The sequence below is a fragment of the Oncorhynchus masou genome, chromosome 17 (genome assembly GCF_036934945.1).
Source record: "Oncorhynchus masou masou isolate Uvic2021 chromosome 17, UVic_Omas_1.1, whole genome shotgun sequence".
NCBI lineage: Eukaryota > Metazoa > Chordata > Actinopteri > Salmoniformes > Salmonidae > Oncorhynchus > Oncorhynchus masou.
Genome location: NC_088228.1, coordinates 4,906,427 through 4,924,547, shown reverse-complemented (window position 1 = coordinate 4,924,547; position 18,121 = coordinate 4,906,427). Strand labels below are relative to the sequence as shown.

At 44.0% G+C, this 18,121-nt stretch overlaps 1 pseudogene; it reads left to right on the top strand.

Annotated features, from left to right (window-relative positions):
• The first annotated feature begins 2,503 nt into the window (after positions 1 to 2,503).
• On the top strand, positions 2,504 to 17,182 carry LOC135558340 (noelin-3-like; annotated as a pseudogene).
• Positions 17,183 to 18,121: the final 939 nt, after the last annotated feature.

Below are 18,121 nucleotides of genomic sequence, written 5' to 3'. Positions count from 1 at the left end.
TTGGGACTCGTCTGAAGTCGGTACAGCCGATCTGCCAACTTTTGTCTGTAGCGTCCAAACAGACTAATATGACCCCTCTGCGGAAAGTTGAGAGTCTCGAGGACGCCCACAGACCTCACAACACTCTTATGACGGTCCAGTGATACCAGACAAAAGTATATAAGTATATAAGGAGACTGTTTTGTGGAAGTATATAAGGAGACTGTTTTGTGGAAGTATATAAGGAGACTGTTTTATGGAAGTATATAAGGAGACTGTTTTATGGAAGTATATAAGGAGACTGTTTTATGGAAGTATATAAGGAGACTGTTTTATGGAAGTATATAAGGAGACTGTTTTATGGAAGTATATAAGGAGACTGTTTGTGCCAAAAAAAGGGGGTTAAATACATTTAAAAATAAATAATAATAATAACGATGTTTCCTGATCTTTCTCATATAGAAGAAAGACATTTTAGAACAAAATTCCTTTAGATTTTCTGTTCTTCCATGTAGTGAATCTGCATTGTGTTTGCCACAAAAACATTTTTATCAAATAATTTTCTTATATATTTTTGGGATACTTCAAGGGGTCTTGAAATTCTAAATCTATTAGGAAATTGATCTTTGATCCCCCTCCCTCCAATAGTCCTGTTTGTCCATTTTGAGACACCGTAGCCAGTATACATCTAAGATAACTCAAGAAATGTTTAATTTTAAAATGTTTTTTTCAAAAAAAAAATGTGCATGAAAACTATTTGTCTCTTGCTGATTGACAACAAAGACTTTTTTGAAGAATCCCTACGAAAAGGGGCGTAGACTTCCGTTCTGAACTTTGGCTGGCATTCAGAAAAAAATATTGTGTACCCGATCAGACAGAAAAAAAATTAACTGAAGTCTAAAACTAACAGTAACGTCACAAAATGTCTTCATAATAGATTAACTGTCACGCCCTGGTCGAAGTATATTGTGTTTGTCTTCATTTATTTGGTCAGGCCAGGGAGTGACATGGGTTTATTGTGGTGTGTTTTGTCTTGGGGTTTTGTTGGGTGTTGGGCGTGTGGTTTAGTGGGGGTATCTAGCATAGTATATGGTTGCCTGGAGTGGTTCTCAATCAGAGTCAGGTGATTATCGTTGTCTCTGATTGGGAACCATATTTAGGCAGCCATATTCTTTGAGTGTTTCATGGGTGATTGTTCCTGTCTCTATGTTCACCAGATAGGCTGTATAGGTTTTCACACAGTTATTGTTTTGTTTAGTTATTTCATGTCGAGTTCATTTATTAAAGAACATGAATAACCACCACGCTGCATTTTGGTCCGCTTCTCTTCCACCAGACGAAAGCCGTTACATGAACGAACTCAAGCGAACTCTTTCGGCTGGGTAACGTTTAGCCTGCCCTGAAGCTGAAGAGTTCGTTGCCATATAAATGTCCCTGGCTAAAAAGTGAGCCACGTCTGTGCTAATGGAAAGTGGGGTACATTGAGCCAAATCGGTAAATTGAGCCACCCTTGTTTCTGGGAAATAAATACACATAAAGAATGGTAGTGATCGAATTTAAATTCGTAATGTAGGGCTCAACTTGGGTTGGGCTCAATTCAGAATGTTGGAATTCACTCCCATTTAACTCATGAGTTGAAATTCGAATTGAATTGGCCACACGCCACTCTCTCTCTGTCTGTCTGTCTGTCTCTGTTTTCTCTCTCTCTCTGTCTGTCTGTCTCTCTGACTGTCTCTCTGTCTGTCTGTCTCTCTGTGTCTATCTCTCTCTCTGTGTCTGTCTCTGACTGTCTCTGTCTGTCTGTCTGTCTGTCTGTCTCTCTGACTGTCTCTCTGTCTGTCTGTCTCTCTGTGTCTATCTCTCTCTCTGTGTCTGTCTGTCTCTGTCTGTCTGTCTGTCTGTCTCTCTGACTGTCTCTCTGTCTGTCTCTCTCTGTCTCTGTCTGTCTGTCTGTCTGTCTCTCTGACTGTCTCTCTGTTTGTCTCTCTCTCTGTGTCTATCTCTCTCTCTGTGTCTGTCTCTCTCTCTGTCTCTCTGACTGTCTCTCTGTCTGTCTCTCTCTGTCTGTCTGTCTGTCTCTCTGACTGTCTCTCTGTCTGTCTCTCTCTCTGTGTCTATCTGTCTCTCTGTGTCTGTCTCTCTGTCTGTCTCTCTGTCTGTCTCTCTCTCTCCGGTGTAGGATATTTATCACAAATTCACAATTGTGCCTTTATTGATCACAATAATTAATCTTCATATCCGCTTTTCAGGTCCCTGTACATCGCTAATGTTTCACCACCCCTTCTGCTGCCACAAACTTTTCCACCTTGTACTCAGTCACGAGCGGCTGGTGTTGTCTCTCGCGCTGCCTGCGTAGCATGCGCGTTCGGAGCAGTGGTAAATGTGATGACTAGTCTGCTGGCATTGATCTACCCATCACTCTTTCTCAAATAGCCGGGCATAACCAGTCATCTTCCACGCTGACTGAGCGACGTGCTCGAAACAGAACCGAGGAACAGGAGGCAAACCCCGTTCGTGGGCAAAAATGCAAGCGCTGTCCGTGGTGCTGAATCCGCTGCTGTTTCTACTGCTGTTCGGCTATTACCCTTCTGTGGTGAGTTGAGTTCCACTGACTGCCCTTTTCATCGGCAAGACGTGAGGAGTTAGACTATGAGCTAGATTTGAAAAAAACAAACAACTGCACAATTATACTTTTAGACAGATAGACTGATACGATGTTGGGATTAGAAGTTCGTATTGGGATCGATGCTGAGAACACAAATACGTTCTCTGTTTTCATTGTTTGAAACATCTGTCAGCCATTCAGTGGTTTTTACAGGGATACAGTATTGTAATGCTTTCCCTCTTAACTGTTGCGTTGGTGTGTTTTGAATACATTTTTCTTTATATATTTAAGGGCAAATTTGGCAGAACACCCTTAATAAATATATTATATTATAAATATATTATATTATAAATATATTATATATATTGTTTAAATTGAACTGATTAATGACTGTTAAGACAAAGAGAAACAGACAGCTGCATTTGCCTTGTTATTGCTGTCAGACAGATTGTTCAGTCTCCACCACACCCCCGTCTCTCTCTGTCTCCCCCTCTCTCTCTCTCTCTGCCTCCTCTCCTCTCTCTCTCCCTCTCTCTCTCTCTCTCTGCCTCCTCCCCTCTCTCCCTCTCTCTCTCTCTGCCTTCTCTCTCTCTCTCTCTCTCTCTCTCTCTCTCTGCCTCCTCACCTCTCTCCCTCTCTCTCTCTCTCTCTGCCTCCTCTCCTCTCTCTCCCTCTCTCTCTCTCTGCCTCCTCCCCTCTCTCCCTCTCTCTCTCTCTGCCTCCTCCCCTCTCTCTCTCTCTCTCTCTCTCTGCCTCCTCTCCTCTCTCTCCTCTCTCTCTCTCTGCCTCCTCCCCTCTCTCCCCCTCTCTCTCTCTCTGCCTCCTCCCCTCTCTCTCTCTCTCTCTCTGCTTCCTCCCCTCTGTATCTCTCTCTCTCTCACTGCCTCCTCCCCCCTGTTTCTCTCTCTCTCTCTGCCTCCTCTCCTCTGTCTCTCTCACTGCCTCCTCCCCCCTGTTTCTCTCTCTCTCTCTGCCTCCTCTCCGCTGTCTCTCTCTCTGTCTCCCCCTCTCTCTCTCTCTCTGCCTCCTCTCCTCTGTCTCTCTCTCTGTCTCCCCCCTCTCTCTCTGCCTCCTCTCCTCTGTCTCTCTCTCTGCCTCCTCCCCCCTGTTTCTCTCTCTCTCTCTCTCTCTCCCTTTGCCAACATCACTGTATATGACTGTATTCTGATATTGATTCTTGGTTGTTGCCAGAGAAGTAACTATTTTTTAATGTTGGGTTCAATCATGATACAACACAATTACACTGACCAATTTCCTATTGGTTCTAAATAGAGAGACTATCTAAGACAGCGATGGGCAACTTTACTGGGGATGGGGGGGGGCACAAAACAATCTGAACTTGTTATGAGGGACCATAGTGGCTTGCGGGTCTGTGTACCCACATCCATGCCCACACATGGAGGAAGAGCCGGTCCAAGCCTTTTCGGGGCCTTAAGCAACATTTTGTTGGGAGGCACCTCCCCACCTTGAGAGCAAAACATTTTAGCACCCTCCCTCCCCCCCTTTCTTGATAGTATAGAGATTTTTTTTTAAGTATACGATTTACAGCTAATTTCAGGCAATTCTACATATTTTGCCGTAGGGTGGAGAGAAATGTTTGCCAGGTTTTAATATGATATCTGAGTGAAAGTCAATGGGGGGGCCACCTGGTCGGTAATTCCACCATGATTACTTCAAGTGTAGATAGCTGGAGTTTTGGCCTGCCGAGTGACATCACCAGGTGACAAATACATTGATAGACCAATAAGAAAGAGAGTTCAAAACCTCTCTTCCCAATAACAGCTCGTTTTCAGTTGTTCCTTCTCCACTCCCAAACATTCCAAAGAAAAAATTATTGTTTGAGAAATTGTTCTTTGCTAAGAAAACTATTTTTGTTTCTTTTTGACCATTTAAATGTATATCTATTTATATATTTAATCACAGTAAGGTACTTAATTGTTACCCAGAAAGGATTTGATATTGTGATTAAAAACAGCTGCAATGAACCTTTAAATATACATTTAGATTATTTGTTTAAATATATCTAAAAACACATCTATATGTTGAGGATTACACCCTACTTTGTAGTGCACCCCATCGGTTGAAACACAACGTGCTCTTGAATCACCAGATGGGTGTCATTTCAATCATAGACAGTTCCATAGAATGGACCTAAACCTTCAGACCACTGCAATTTGAATTGAAATGAAATTATAACATCTTGTTACGATCACAAAGATGGCCGCCGGTCCAGACCTCCATCGAATGTCAACATAAATGGCCATGTCTATTGATTTACCTAGGGTATAGACATTAAGGGGTATAGACATTAAGGGGAATAGACATTAAGGGGAATAGACATTAAGGGGTAGAGACATTAAGGGGAATAGACAATAAGGGGTATAGACATCAAGGGGTATAGACATTAAGGGGAATAGACAATAAGGGGTATAGACATTAAGGGGAATAGACATTAAGGGGTATAGACATTAAGGGGTATAGACATTAAGGGGTATAGACATTAAGGGGAATAGACATTAAGGGGTATAGACATTAAGGGGTATAGACATTAAGGGGTATAGACATTAAGGGGAATAGACATTAAGGGGAATAGACATTAAGGGGTATAGACATTAAGGGGTATAGACATTAAGGGGTATAGACATTAAGGGGTAGAGACATTTAGGGGTAGAGACATTAAGGGGTAGAGACATTGAGGGGTATAGACATTAAGGGGTAGAGACATTAAGGAGTATAGACATTAAGGGGTATAGACATTAAGGGGTATAGACATTAAGGGGTATAGACATTAAGGGGAATAGACATTAAGGGGTAGAGACATTAAGGGGTAGAGACATTAAGGGGTATAGACATTAAGGGGTATAGACATTAAGGGGAATAGACAATAAGGGGTAGAGACAGTAAGGGGTAGAGACATTAAGGGGTAGAGACATTAAGGGGTAGAGACAGTAAGGGGTATAGACATTAAAGGGTAGAGACATTAAGGGGTAGAGACAGTAAGGGGTAGAGACATTAAGGGGTATAGACATTAAGGGGTATAGACATTAAGGGGTAGAGACATTGAGGGGAATAGACATTAAGGGGTAGAGACATTAAGGGGAATAGACATTAAGGGGTATAGACATTAAGGGGTATAGACATTAAGGGGAATAGACATTAAGGGGTAGAGACATTAAGGGGAATAGACATTAAGACTTTAACCACACAGATACTGTTAACCAGACAGATACTGTTAACCACACAGATACTGTTAACCACACAGATACTGTTAACCAGACAGATACTGTTAACCAGACAGATACTGTGTGTTAGCCGATGGCCACATGATGGGACTCTTGCATTGGTTATTTGTTGTCTTGAACAATATCCATCAGAGACCATATTACTGAGTAATGAGCTCACTTGAACAGTGTGTGTGTGTGTGTGTGTGTGTGTGTGTGTGTGTGTGTGTGTGTGTGTGTGTGTGTGTGTGTGTGTGTGTGTGTGTGTGTGTGTGTGTGTTTGTGTGTTTGTGTGTGTGTGTGTGTGTAGACAGTCAAGCCTAAGGAAGGCTGGCAGGTGTACAGCTCGGCCCAGGATACAGAGGGGAGGTGTATCTGTACAGTGGTGGCTCCTGAACAGAACCTCTGCTCCAGAGACGCCAAGGAGGGACAGCTCCGTCAGCTACTGGAGAAGGTTCTAGATACACACACACACACATGATGAACCAACGTCACTCGCATTGCTCTCTATCTATGATATTAATCTATGAAATATGGGCCTTTAATGTATTATGTCTGTATAGCAGGCCAGGGGGTTTCTCTATCTTCTTCACTGTGGTCCAGTGTGGTAAGGTTAACACTAATGTACAAACATGCCTTAGGGCAGTTTCAACCAGGCCATTTCAGCATCCTATCGTTGGAATCAGAGGAGTGTGGACAATGTCGCTCAGAGTTCTAGTTTGATGTAGTGGTGATTTTGTTGGTTCTTTTTGTAGAAGTCAAACACAATGGAGGAAGCATTGTAACTAACTGTTGGTTGAACTTGGTCCAGACCCGTTCCACACCAACTGATGAGCTTTGTATAAAAAATGGTTTAAATAAACTTCAAATTAAACCCACTGCTGTTGTCCCTATCCTTTAAAAATAAATCAACCTTAATTATTATTTTTTATTGACAAAAGAAAAGCAAAACAGTAGTCAAAACATTTCAATCTTGTTGGTGCAGAAAACCAATGTTGTGTCTTCTTCTTCTCTTTCGTTAAGGTGCAGAACAACTAATGGGATTAAGGTGCAGAACAGATGGGATGCCTCTTCTTCTTCTCTTTCGTTAATGGGATGCCTGCGTTAAGGTGCAGAACAACTAATGGGATGCCTCTTCTTCTCTTTCATTAAGGTGCAGAACAACTAATGGGATGCCTCTTCTTCTCTTTCGTTAAGGTGCAGAACAACTAATGGGATGCCTCTTCTTCTCTTTCGTTAAGGTGTAGAACAATTAATGGGATGCCTCTTCTTCTCTTTCGTTAAGGTGCAGAACAACTAATGGGATGCCTCTTCTTCTCTTTCGATAAGGTGCAGAACAACTAATGGGATGCCTCTTCTTCTTCTCTTTCGATAAGGTGCAGAACAACTCATTTGATGCCTCTTCTTCTTCTCTTGTCCTGTAGGTGCAGAACAACTAATGGGATGCCTCTTCTTCTTCTCTTGTCCTGTAGGTCCAGAACAACAAATGGGATGCCTCTTCTTCTTCTCTTTCGATAAGGTGCAGTAAAACTAATGGGATGCCTCTTCTTCTTCTCTTTCGATAAGGTGCAGAACAACTAATTTGATGCCTCTTCTTCTCTTGTCCTGTAGGTGCAGAACAACTAATGGGATGCCTCTTCTTCTTCTCTTGTCCTGTAGGTCCAGAACAACTAATGGGATGCCTCTTCTTCTTCTCTTTCGATAAGGTGCAGAACAACTAATTTGATGCCTCTTCTTCTTCTCTTGTCCTGTAGGTGCAGAACAGCTAATGGGATGCCTCTTCTTCTTCTCTTGTCCTGTAGGTCCAGAACAACTAATGGGATGCCTCTTCTTCTTCTCTTGTCCTGTAGGTCCAGAACAACTAATGGGATGCCTCTTCTTCTTCTTGTCTTGTCCTAACAGAAAACACTGAAAGTAGCATGGTCCAGAACAACTAATGGGATGACTCTCTTCTTGTCCTGTAGGTCCAGAACAACTCTTTAGGTCCAGAACAACTAATGGGATGCCTCTTCTTCTTCTTGTTATGTACTTGAGTGAAGACCCAAAAGCGGTTTTAACAGAAAACAGAGTTCTTTAATGAAAAACAGGAATGGCATAAATCCTCTTCCAACGTTGACAATGGAACAAAAAGAACGTAGTATAGTGCAGGATGCACCTGCCAGGCAGACTCCGACAGGATAGGACAAGGTGGAAGCAAACGAGACGACAGCTTGCTTCTGGCATCAAAAACACAAACAAGAATCAGACACTGAAAGTAGCAGGAACAGAGAGAGAAATAGAGACCTAATCAGAGGGGGAAGAGAGAACAGGTGTGAAAGAGTGAATGAGCTAGTTAGGGGAGATGTAGAACAGCTGAAGAATGAGAGACAGAGAAGGTAACCTAAAAAGACCAGCAGAGAGAGACAGAGTGAAGAGAAAGGACAGGAACAGACATAACAAGACATGACACTTCTCTTGTCCTGTAGGTCCAGAACAACTAATGGGATGCCTCTTCTTCTCTTGTCCTGTAGGTCCAGAACAACTAATGGGATGGCTCTTCTTCTTCTCATTCGATAAGGTGCAGAACAACTAATGGGATGCCTCTTCTTCTTCTCTTTCGTTAAGGTGTAGAACAACTAATGGGATGCCTCTTCTTCTTCTCTTTCGTTAAGGTGCAGAACAACTAATGGGATGCCTCTTTTTCTTCTCTTTCCTTAAGGTGCAGAACAACTAATGGGATGCCTCATCTTCTCTTTCGTTAAGGTGTAGAACAACTAATGGGATGCCTCTTCTTCTCTTTCGTTAAGGTGCAGAACAACTAATGGGATGCCTCTTCTTCTCTTTCGTTAAGATGCAGAACAACTAATGGGATGCCTCTTATTCTTCTCTTGTCCTGTAGGTCCAGAACAACTAATGGGATGCCTCTTCTTCTTCTCTTTCGATAAGGTGCAGAACAACTAATGGGATGCCTCTTTTTCTTCTCTTTCGTTAAGGTGCAGAACAACTAATGGGATGCCTCTTCTTCTTCTCTTTCGATAAGGTGCAGAACAACTAATTTGATGCCTCTTCTTCTTCTTCTCTTGTCCTGTAGGTCCAGAACATGTCCCAGTCAATCGAGGTGCTGAACCTGCGGACTCAGAGAGACTTCCAGTACATCATGAGAATGGAAGGCCAGTTCAAAGAGCTAAGGTCAAAGTTCAGACAGATAGAGACCAACAAGAAGACACAGGTCAACAGAAACTTCCAGGTAAGTCTGTTTGATAGGAGAATTAGAGGAACATTTGCAGGGACATACAATATCCTTGACACAATGCTAATGCTAATGATTGATGTTCCAGGAAGCTAATGCTTGATGTTCCAGTATGATAATGATTGATGTTCCGGGATGCTAATGATTAATGTTCCAGGATGCTAATGATTGATGTTCCGGGAAGCTAATGCTTGATGTTCCAGTATGATAATGATTGATGTTCCAGGATGCTAATGATTGATGTTCCGGGAAGCTAATGATTGATGTTCCGGGAAGCTAATGATTGTTGTTCCGGGAAGCTAATGATTGATGTTCCGGGAAGCTAATGATTGATGTTCCGGGAAGCTAATGATTGATGTTCCGGGAAGCTAATGATTGATGTTCCGGGAAGCTAATGATTGTTGTTCCGGGAAGCTAATGATTGATGTTCCGGGAAGCTAATGATTGTTGTTCCGGGATGCTAATGACTGATGTTCCTGGATGATAATGATTGATGTTCCATGCAACATTTTGTCCGCTGGGCTTGTGTTTGTCCTTCGACCGGAGTTGAACTGTATTGAATTGAACCCTGTGTTTCCCTCCCTATAGGAGTTGAAGGGTAAGATGGATGCCCTACAGCCTCTGATCCCGGTGTTGGAACAGTACAAGACAGACGCCCAGCTCGTCGTCCAGTTTAAGCAGGAGATCAGGAACCTGTCTATGGTGCTCACAGCCATCCAGGAGGAGATAGGAACCTACGACTCTGAGGAACTACAACACAGGGTTCTGAGTCTGGAGGGCAGGCTACGCAACTGCATGAGCAAACTCAGTGAGTCACAAGCAAACACACGGACAGACACACCAGTGGAGTTCAGGATTCTCTTTTTGAGCATGTTTTCTATTATAGCATATTGGATGACTGTCAATTCTTATTCTATTTACCAAGCTCAATGTTACAGTGATCGGTTTAGGCTACTACAGTGGCTTGCTGTCACGTTCTGACCATAAGTTCTTTTGTTATGTCTTTGTTTTAGTATGGTCAGGGCGTGAGTTGGGTGGGTTGTCTATGTTCCTTTTTCTATGTTTTGGGATTTCTGTGTTTGGCCTGGTATGGTTCTCAATCAGAGGCAGTTGTCAATCGTTGTCCCTGATTGAGAACCATACTTAGGTGGCCTGGTTTCACTTTTGAGTTGTGGGTGATTATTTTTCGTGTTAGTGTTTTTGCTACACGGGACTGTTTCATTTGTTTCACTTTGTTACTTTATATTTTGTAGTGTTCAATTTTTTTCATATTACCATGCTGCAAATTGGTCCGACATCTCTTACTCCTCGTCAGAAGAAGAGGACGAGTGTTACAGAATCACCCACCACCAAAGGACCAAGCAGCGTGGTAACGGTCAGCAGCAGCGATCTCAGGACTTCTGGACCTGGGAGGAGATTTTGGACGGCAAGGGACCCTGGGCACAGGCTGGAGAGTATCGCCGCCCCAAGGCAGAGCTGGAGACAGCGAAAGCCGAGAGGCGGCGGTATGAGGAGGCAGCATGGCAGCGCGGTTGGAAGCCCGAAAGGCAGCCCCAAAAATATCTTGGGTGGGGGCACACGGGGAGTGTGGCTAAGTCAGGTAGGAGACCTGAGCAAACTCCCAGTGGTTACCGTGGGGAGAGAGGGACCGGGCAGGAACCATGTTATGCCGTGAGGCGCACGGTGTCCCTGGTGCGCAGGCATATCCCGGTGCGGTACATAGCCGCGCCTCGTATCGGCCGGGCTAGAGTGGGCATCGAGCCAGGTGCCATGAAGCCGGCTCAGTGCATCTGGTCTCCAGTGCATCTCCTCGGGCCGGGGTACATGGCACCAGCCCTACACATGGTGTCCCCAGTTCGCCACCACAGCACAGTGCGGGCTATTCCACCTCGCCGCACTGGCCTGGCTACGGGGAGCATTCAGCCAGGTAGGGTTGGGCAGGCTCGGTGCTCGAGACCTCCAGTGCACCTTCATGGTCCGGTCTATCCGGTGCCACCTCCACGCACCAGCCCTCCGGTGGCAGCTCCTCGCACCAGGCTGTCTCTCCATCTCCTCCCTACAGGTGCTCCCACCTGTCCAGTGCTGCCAGAGTTTTCCTCCTGCCCAGCGCTGTCAGTCGCCCGTCTGTCCTGAGCTGCCAGAGTCGCCCGTCTGTCCTGAGGTGCCGGAGTCGCCCGTCTGTCCTGAGCTGCCGGAGTCGCCCGTCTGTCCTGAGCTGCCGGAGTCGCCCGTCTGTCCTGAGCTGCCGGAGTCGCCCGTCTGTCCTGAGCTGCCGGAGTCGCCCGTTCATCCGGTACTGCCAGAATCTCCAGTCCATTGCTAGGGTCCCCAGTCCGAGGTCATCGGCGAGGGTCGCCGCTCTAAAGAGGCCACGGAGGTGGTTAAAGAAGCGGAGAAAGATGGAGATGGTGGAGTGGGGTCCACATCCCGCGCCAGAGCCGCCACCACGGACAGACACCCACCCAGACCCTCCCCTATAGGTTCATGTTTTGCGGCCAGAGTCCGCACCTTTGGGGGGGGGTGGTTCTGTCACGTTATGACCTTAGTTCTTTTGTTATGTCTTCGTTTTAGTATGGTCAGGGTGTGAGTTGGGTGGGTTGTCTAAGTTCCCTTTTCTATGTTTTGGAATTTCTGTGTTTGGCCTGGTATGATTCTCAATCAGAGGCAGCTGTCAATTGTTGTCCCTGATTGAGAACCATACATAGGTAGCCTGGTTTCACTTTTGAGTTGTGGGTGATTATTTTCCATTTTAGTCTTTGTGCCACACGGGATAGTTTCGTTTGTTTCACTTTGTTAATTTGTATTTTGTAGTGTTCAGTTTTTTCACATTAAAATGGATACTTACCACGCTGCAAGTTGGTCCGATATTTCTTACTCCTCGTCAGAAGATGAGGACGAGTGTTACACTTGCTAAAAGTATTCACCCACCTTGGCATTTTTCCTATTTTGTTGCCTTACAACCTGGAATTACAATTGATTTGGGGGGTTCATTTGATTTACACAACATGCCTACAACTTTGAAGATGCAAAATATTTTGTATTGTGAAACAAACAAGAATTAGGACCAAAAAAAACAGAAAACTTGAGTGTGCATAACTATGTGAATTCAAATAGACTTCATTACAATTAAGAAGCAAAGCCGAGCAATACCATGGAAGAACTGAATCTCCATTCTTAGTGCTCTGCTTTTATACAGTTTTACCCTTACAGAACATCGTCACTCCACTGTATGAATCTTGTTGTCTTGCTTAGTTTCCATTCTCTTATTGGCTCAGACATTGGGGCATAGATTCTATTGGACACTCCTACTGCAGGTCTAATGGTGCCTATAACTGATTAGCTAATGTTCCTATCCAAAGGTCTTCACTAGTTCAGGTCGATGTTGTCTATGTATGATTAACCCATGTGTGTGTCCAGTAGCCTTCACAAGATCAGATATGGCCCAGACCAGTCCCATCTTGTGTTGGTCTACCTTGCCTCATCCACACGGATTCTGCTCAGATATGGCCCAGGTACACATCTTGTGTTGGTCTACCTTGCCTCATCCACACGGATTCTGCTCAGATATGGCCCAGGCCAGTCACATCTTGTTGGTCTACCTTGCCTCATCCACACGAATTCTGCTTACGTTCTATTTGTTTTTACATGTTTACATGGTGGTGGCAGCATCATGCAGTGGGGATGTATTTTCATTATCAGGGACTGGGAGAACTGTCAGAATTGAAGGAAAAGAGGGAAACCTGTTCCAGTCTTCTAGAGATTTGAGATTGGTACGGAGGTTCACCTTCCAGCAGGACAATGACCTTAAGCACACTGCTAAAGCAACACTCGAGTGGTTTAAGGGGAAACATTTAAATGTCTTGGAATGGCCCAGACCTCAATCCAATTGAGAATCTGTGGTAGGACTTAAAGATCGCTGTACACCAGCGGAACCGATCCAACTTGAAGGAGCTGGAGCAGTTTTGCCTTGAAGAATGGGAAAAAATCCCATTGGCTAGATGTGCCAAGCTTATGGAGACATACCACCCCAAGAGACTTGCAGATGTAATTGCTGCAAAATGTGGCTCTACAAAGTATTGACTTTGGAGGGGTGAATAATTATGCATGGTCAAGTTTTCAGTTTTTTTTAATGTTATTTCTTGTTTGTAAATATTTTTCAACTTCAAAGTGGTAGGCATGTTGTGTAAATCAAATGAAATAATCCCCACGCAAAATCTATTTTAATTCCAGGTTGTAAGGCAACAAAATAGGAAAAATGCCAAGGGGATGAATACTTTTGCAAGCCACTGTACATGTGGAGGTCTGAAAACGGATCAACTTTGATGTTGGAGTGAACTGTGACGGTCTCTTTAAAGGTATCTCATTTTTTGATCCGAATCTAAGCAGTTTCTCACCTGGAACTGGAAATGTATTTATGGAAACACACCATGTTAAGTTTTTGATGTACTTTAGTGTATCAGATAGGCTCATTGGTGAGATGGAGCTGTGTGACCTAGGGTACATCCCAAATGACACCCTATTCCCTATATAGTGCACTATTTTTGACCAGAGCACTATGGGAATAAGGAACAGCGTTCCATTTGGGATGTACCCTCGGTCACATATTAACTAGATAACAGGTGGAGTGTTCCAGTGGTCAGAACCATGAAATGAGCTCTTCAGAACTAACACAGTCAGGGGAAATCTAATCTGAGTGGTATGTGTGTGTGTGTATGTGTGTGTGAACAGCATGTGGTAAACTGATGAAGATCACTGGACCTGTGACAGTGAAGACCTCTGGTACACGGTTTGGAGCTTGGATGACTGATCCACAGGCCTCCCCTAGAAACAACCGGGTGAGTGGAGGGAGGACAGACCAACAGACAGAGACTGAAAGACAGACAGTTTCTCAGACCAGGGGGTTTGATCTAAACACAGACACAAGTATGATACCTCAGTTTCAAGGGTGTTTATTTAAACCAAAAAATAAAATAAACCGGTTTCCTCCAGGAGACCTCTTTCGGGTTACCACCTTCTGGCCCTCCGGGAATGCTGTCTCCTCTGGGGTAGAACACCGAGCCCCTTGGTTCTAGCAGACCGTGAGGACGTATATCCGGTAGCAACCTCTCACCTCTTCCAACCTCTCCCTTGGGCTGACCTCCTGGCAGCTTTATGGGCCCCTAGATTACTCTCCAGCCTCAATCAGCCTCGACAACACTCCCCCTGGTGGCTAAAGTGCCAAAATCCAGTATTTTGACCCTCCGTCAACCCTGTGTCACTTCTAGGAATATTTAACCCACTTAATCCCAAGATTTATCCTAAACTTAATCCCAAGATTTATCCTAAACTTAATCCCAAGATTTAACCTAAACTTAATCCCAGGATTTATCCTAAACTTAATCCCAAGATTTATCCTAAACTTAATCCCAAAATTTATCCTAAACTTAATCCCAAAATTTATCCTAAACTTAATCCCAAAATTTATCCTAAACTTAATCCCAAGATTTATCCTAAATTTGCACCATCATTGTATAACCCTAGTTATTTTGTTTCTTTGACAACGTCTGTCCCTCATTTTATGGTCAACACTTTTACGTGAACTGAATTCAACTCTTAATATGGTAAAACTATTTCTTTACAGAATATTTTTTTCTAAAGAAACATCTAATAGTTAAATAATAGCTTTAAAGCAGGTGTGCTGGTTTCACTCTTTTTTGTCCCTTGTCTGGTGTTTTGTGGTGGAAACTGAGTGGAACGAGCATTACACGTCAACCCTGTTACTAATAGATAGACAGACTAGAAATGTAAATTATATTTAAAAAAATTACGTGAAGATGGCATTCAATTGTCACTCCCTGTTGCATACAACACGCTTCCATTCCCCCTGTCACCAGGGAATTTATGGCTGATCCAAGATGAACCCTGTTACTTTATTTGATACTTAATATGGACTTATTACTATAGTATTTATTGTTATTTAACCTCTTGAGATAGGAAAACATGTTTTATGAAGTTTTATAACGTACATTTTATGACAGAATGTTGAAATTTGGTATAAAATAGTTACAGGACACTTCAAAAGGATTGGTGGAACGACCCATGTGCTATGTTGTGACTAATGTACGTACAGAGTAGACCGTTAAATTGCTAATGTTCTCTTGTACGTGTGTTCTAACCCAGGTCTGGTACATGGATAGCTACACCAACAACAAGATCGTCAAAGAGTACAAGTCCATAGCAGACTTTGTTTCCGGGGTCGAGTCTCGAACCTACAACCTGCCGTTCAAGTGGGCTGGGACCGACCACGTGGTGTACAATGGCTCTCTGTACTACAACAAGGTCCAGAGTAACATCGTGGTGTGTTACCGTTTCGAGACGGGGCGTGTGGTAACCCAGAGAGCCCTGGAGAACGCCGGCTTCCACAACGTCTACCCTTACACCTGGGGAGGCTTCTCCGACATAGACCTCATGGCCGACGAGCTGGGTCTGTGGGCCATCTACGCCACCAATCAGAACGCAGGAAACATCGTCATCAGCCAGCTCAACCCCGACACGCTACAGGTCCTTGGAACCTGGAACACGGAATATTCCAAACGGAACGCGGGGGAGTCCTTTATGATCTGCGGAACACTCTACATCACCAACTCTCACCTGACTGGTGCTAAGGTCTACTACGCATACTCCACCAAGACCTCCAGCTATGAGTACACAGACATCCCCTTCCATAACCAGTTCTTCCACATGTCCATGTTGGACTACAACGCCAGGGACCGGGCTCTGTACGGCTGGAACAATGGACACCAGGTTCTGTTCAACGTCACGTTGTTCCACATCATCAAGACAGAGGACGATTCCTGAGGAGGAAGAACATCTGGAACATTGATTAACATTCCTGGTGTTCTGGTGTTCCGTCAGTCATTGTGGGAGTTCTGTTGTTGGGTCTCTAAATGCTATTTTTTGCTCTCTTCTTTTGACAATCCATCTTCGGATCTATTGGCTTCCCTTTCAAATTTCTAATGCAAGAATTACTGAAGATGTTGGCCTCCGAACTCTGAACTGTCTCCCAATGTCATGACAGAGTCATGATATTCTCTGGTAGTCCTACCTAGCAACCCCAATTTTAAATCATCTGGCCCTCTAACGATGACATCATGCCCTGACAGTCTTCCTCATTTTCCTCTCTTTTGACACAAGCCTTTATTTTCACTTTCTCCCTTTCCCTTCAGCTCCTCTACACTGGACTCTATGAGAGATTGTCTGGGCTGGGTAACATGGCTCTGATTGGCTGGGCTGGGTAACATGCCTCTGATTGGCTGGGCTTAGGTAACATGCCTCTGATTGGCTGGGCTGGGTAACATGCCTCTGATTGGCTGGGCTTGGGTAACATGCCTCTGATTGGCTGGGCTTGGGTAACATGCCTCTGATTGGCTGGGCTTGGGTAACATGCCTCAGATTGGCTGGGCTTAGGTAACATGGCTCTGATTGGCTGGGCTTGGGTAACATGGCTCTGATTGGCTGGGCTTGGGTAACATGCCTCTGATTGGCTGGGCTTGGGTAACATGCCTCCTGATTGGCTGGGCTTGGGTAACATGCCTCTGATTGTCTGGGCTTGGGTAACATGGCTCTGATTGGCTGGGCTGAGTAACATGCCTCTGATTGGCTGGGCTTGGGTAACATGCCTCTGATTGGGTGGGCTTGGGTAACATGCCTCTGATTGGCTGGGCTTGGGTAACATGCCTCGGATTGGGTAACTTAGCTTTTGTATCCATTGCAACAGTATCAATAGGAGTATGCCTTATTCAGTGCAGTCTGTTCTGTAAGTCCATAGGATAACAGGTGTTCTGTCCTGCATGAATGTCTATGATAGCATGTCTAGCTGTCTGTGGCTTGCATCCCAAATGACACCCTAGGTCCCAAAGGGCTCTGGTCAAAAGTAGCACACTATATAGGGAGTAGGATTTCATTTTGGATGCAGCCTATGGCTGTCCTGATAGCATCGAAACTCTGTCTGTGAACTCTCTCGGCAACCATCTCTCTTTCCCACTGTAACACAATTAATGATTATTGTCTGATTATACTGTATAGGGATGAACAGGAAAATACACATTTATATACACAATTAGTGTTACATTATGGAAATAAAATGATTATTGTTTTTGATTAAGTTTTGATTTGCTCCGAATATTAGTTTGTGTTGGAACTGCAGCGATGCAATATCTTTATTTTGTAACTTGATGAGGAATCGATTGTATGTGATAACACATTACGCTAACAGTGATCTCTACGGGCCCTATTCCGACCTAAGATAAGTTGACTTAATACGGACTTAAGTCAAACAGCACCACTGGCCGTCTGCTAAAAAAACGTACAGTACATATTGTGTTGTTCTATCACACGTACAATGGTGTCAGAGGAATGGTGTCAGATGAATGGTGTCAGAGCAATGGTGTCAGAGCAATGGTGTCAGGTGAATGGTGTCAGGTGAATGGTGTCAGATAAATGGTGTCAGAGAAATGGTGTCAGGTGAATGGTGTCAGATAAATGGTGTCAGTGAATGGTGTCAGATAAATGGTGTCAGAGAAATGGTGTCAGATAAATGGTGTCAGAGAAATGGTGTCAGTGAAATGGTGTCAGGTGAATGGTGTCAGATAAATGGTGTCAGAGGAATGGTGTCAGATAAATGGTGTCAGAGAATGGTGTCAGAGAAATGGTGGCAGGTGAATGGTGTCAGATAAATGGTGTCAGAGATTGGTGTCAGAGAAATGGTGTCAGATGAATGGTGTCAGAGCAATGGTGTCAGAAAAATGATGCCAGAGCAATGATGTCAGAAAAATTATGTCAGAGCAATGATGTCAGAGAAATGATGTCAGAGGGTAAAAAAAACAGTGTTGGTTGCTGTAACATCTTTGTTGTTGTAATATCTACAACGGACGTGGCTGTTTCACTATTAAGGAGTCCAGCTTTAGTTCCATGTTTCAATGACTTAAGTCCAAGTCTCCAGTGTGAATCGGGCCACAAGAACATAATATATATTAGCATTTGTTAGTGATCTCTATCAGAACAAACTGAAGCGATTCTAATCAGAATTGCAGGAAAATAGCAGAGTAA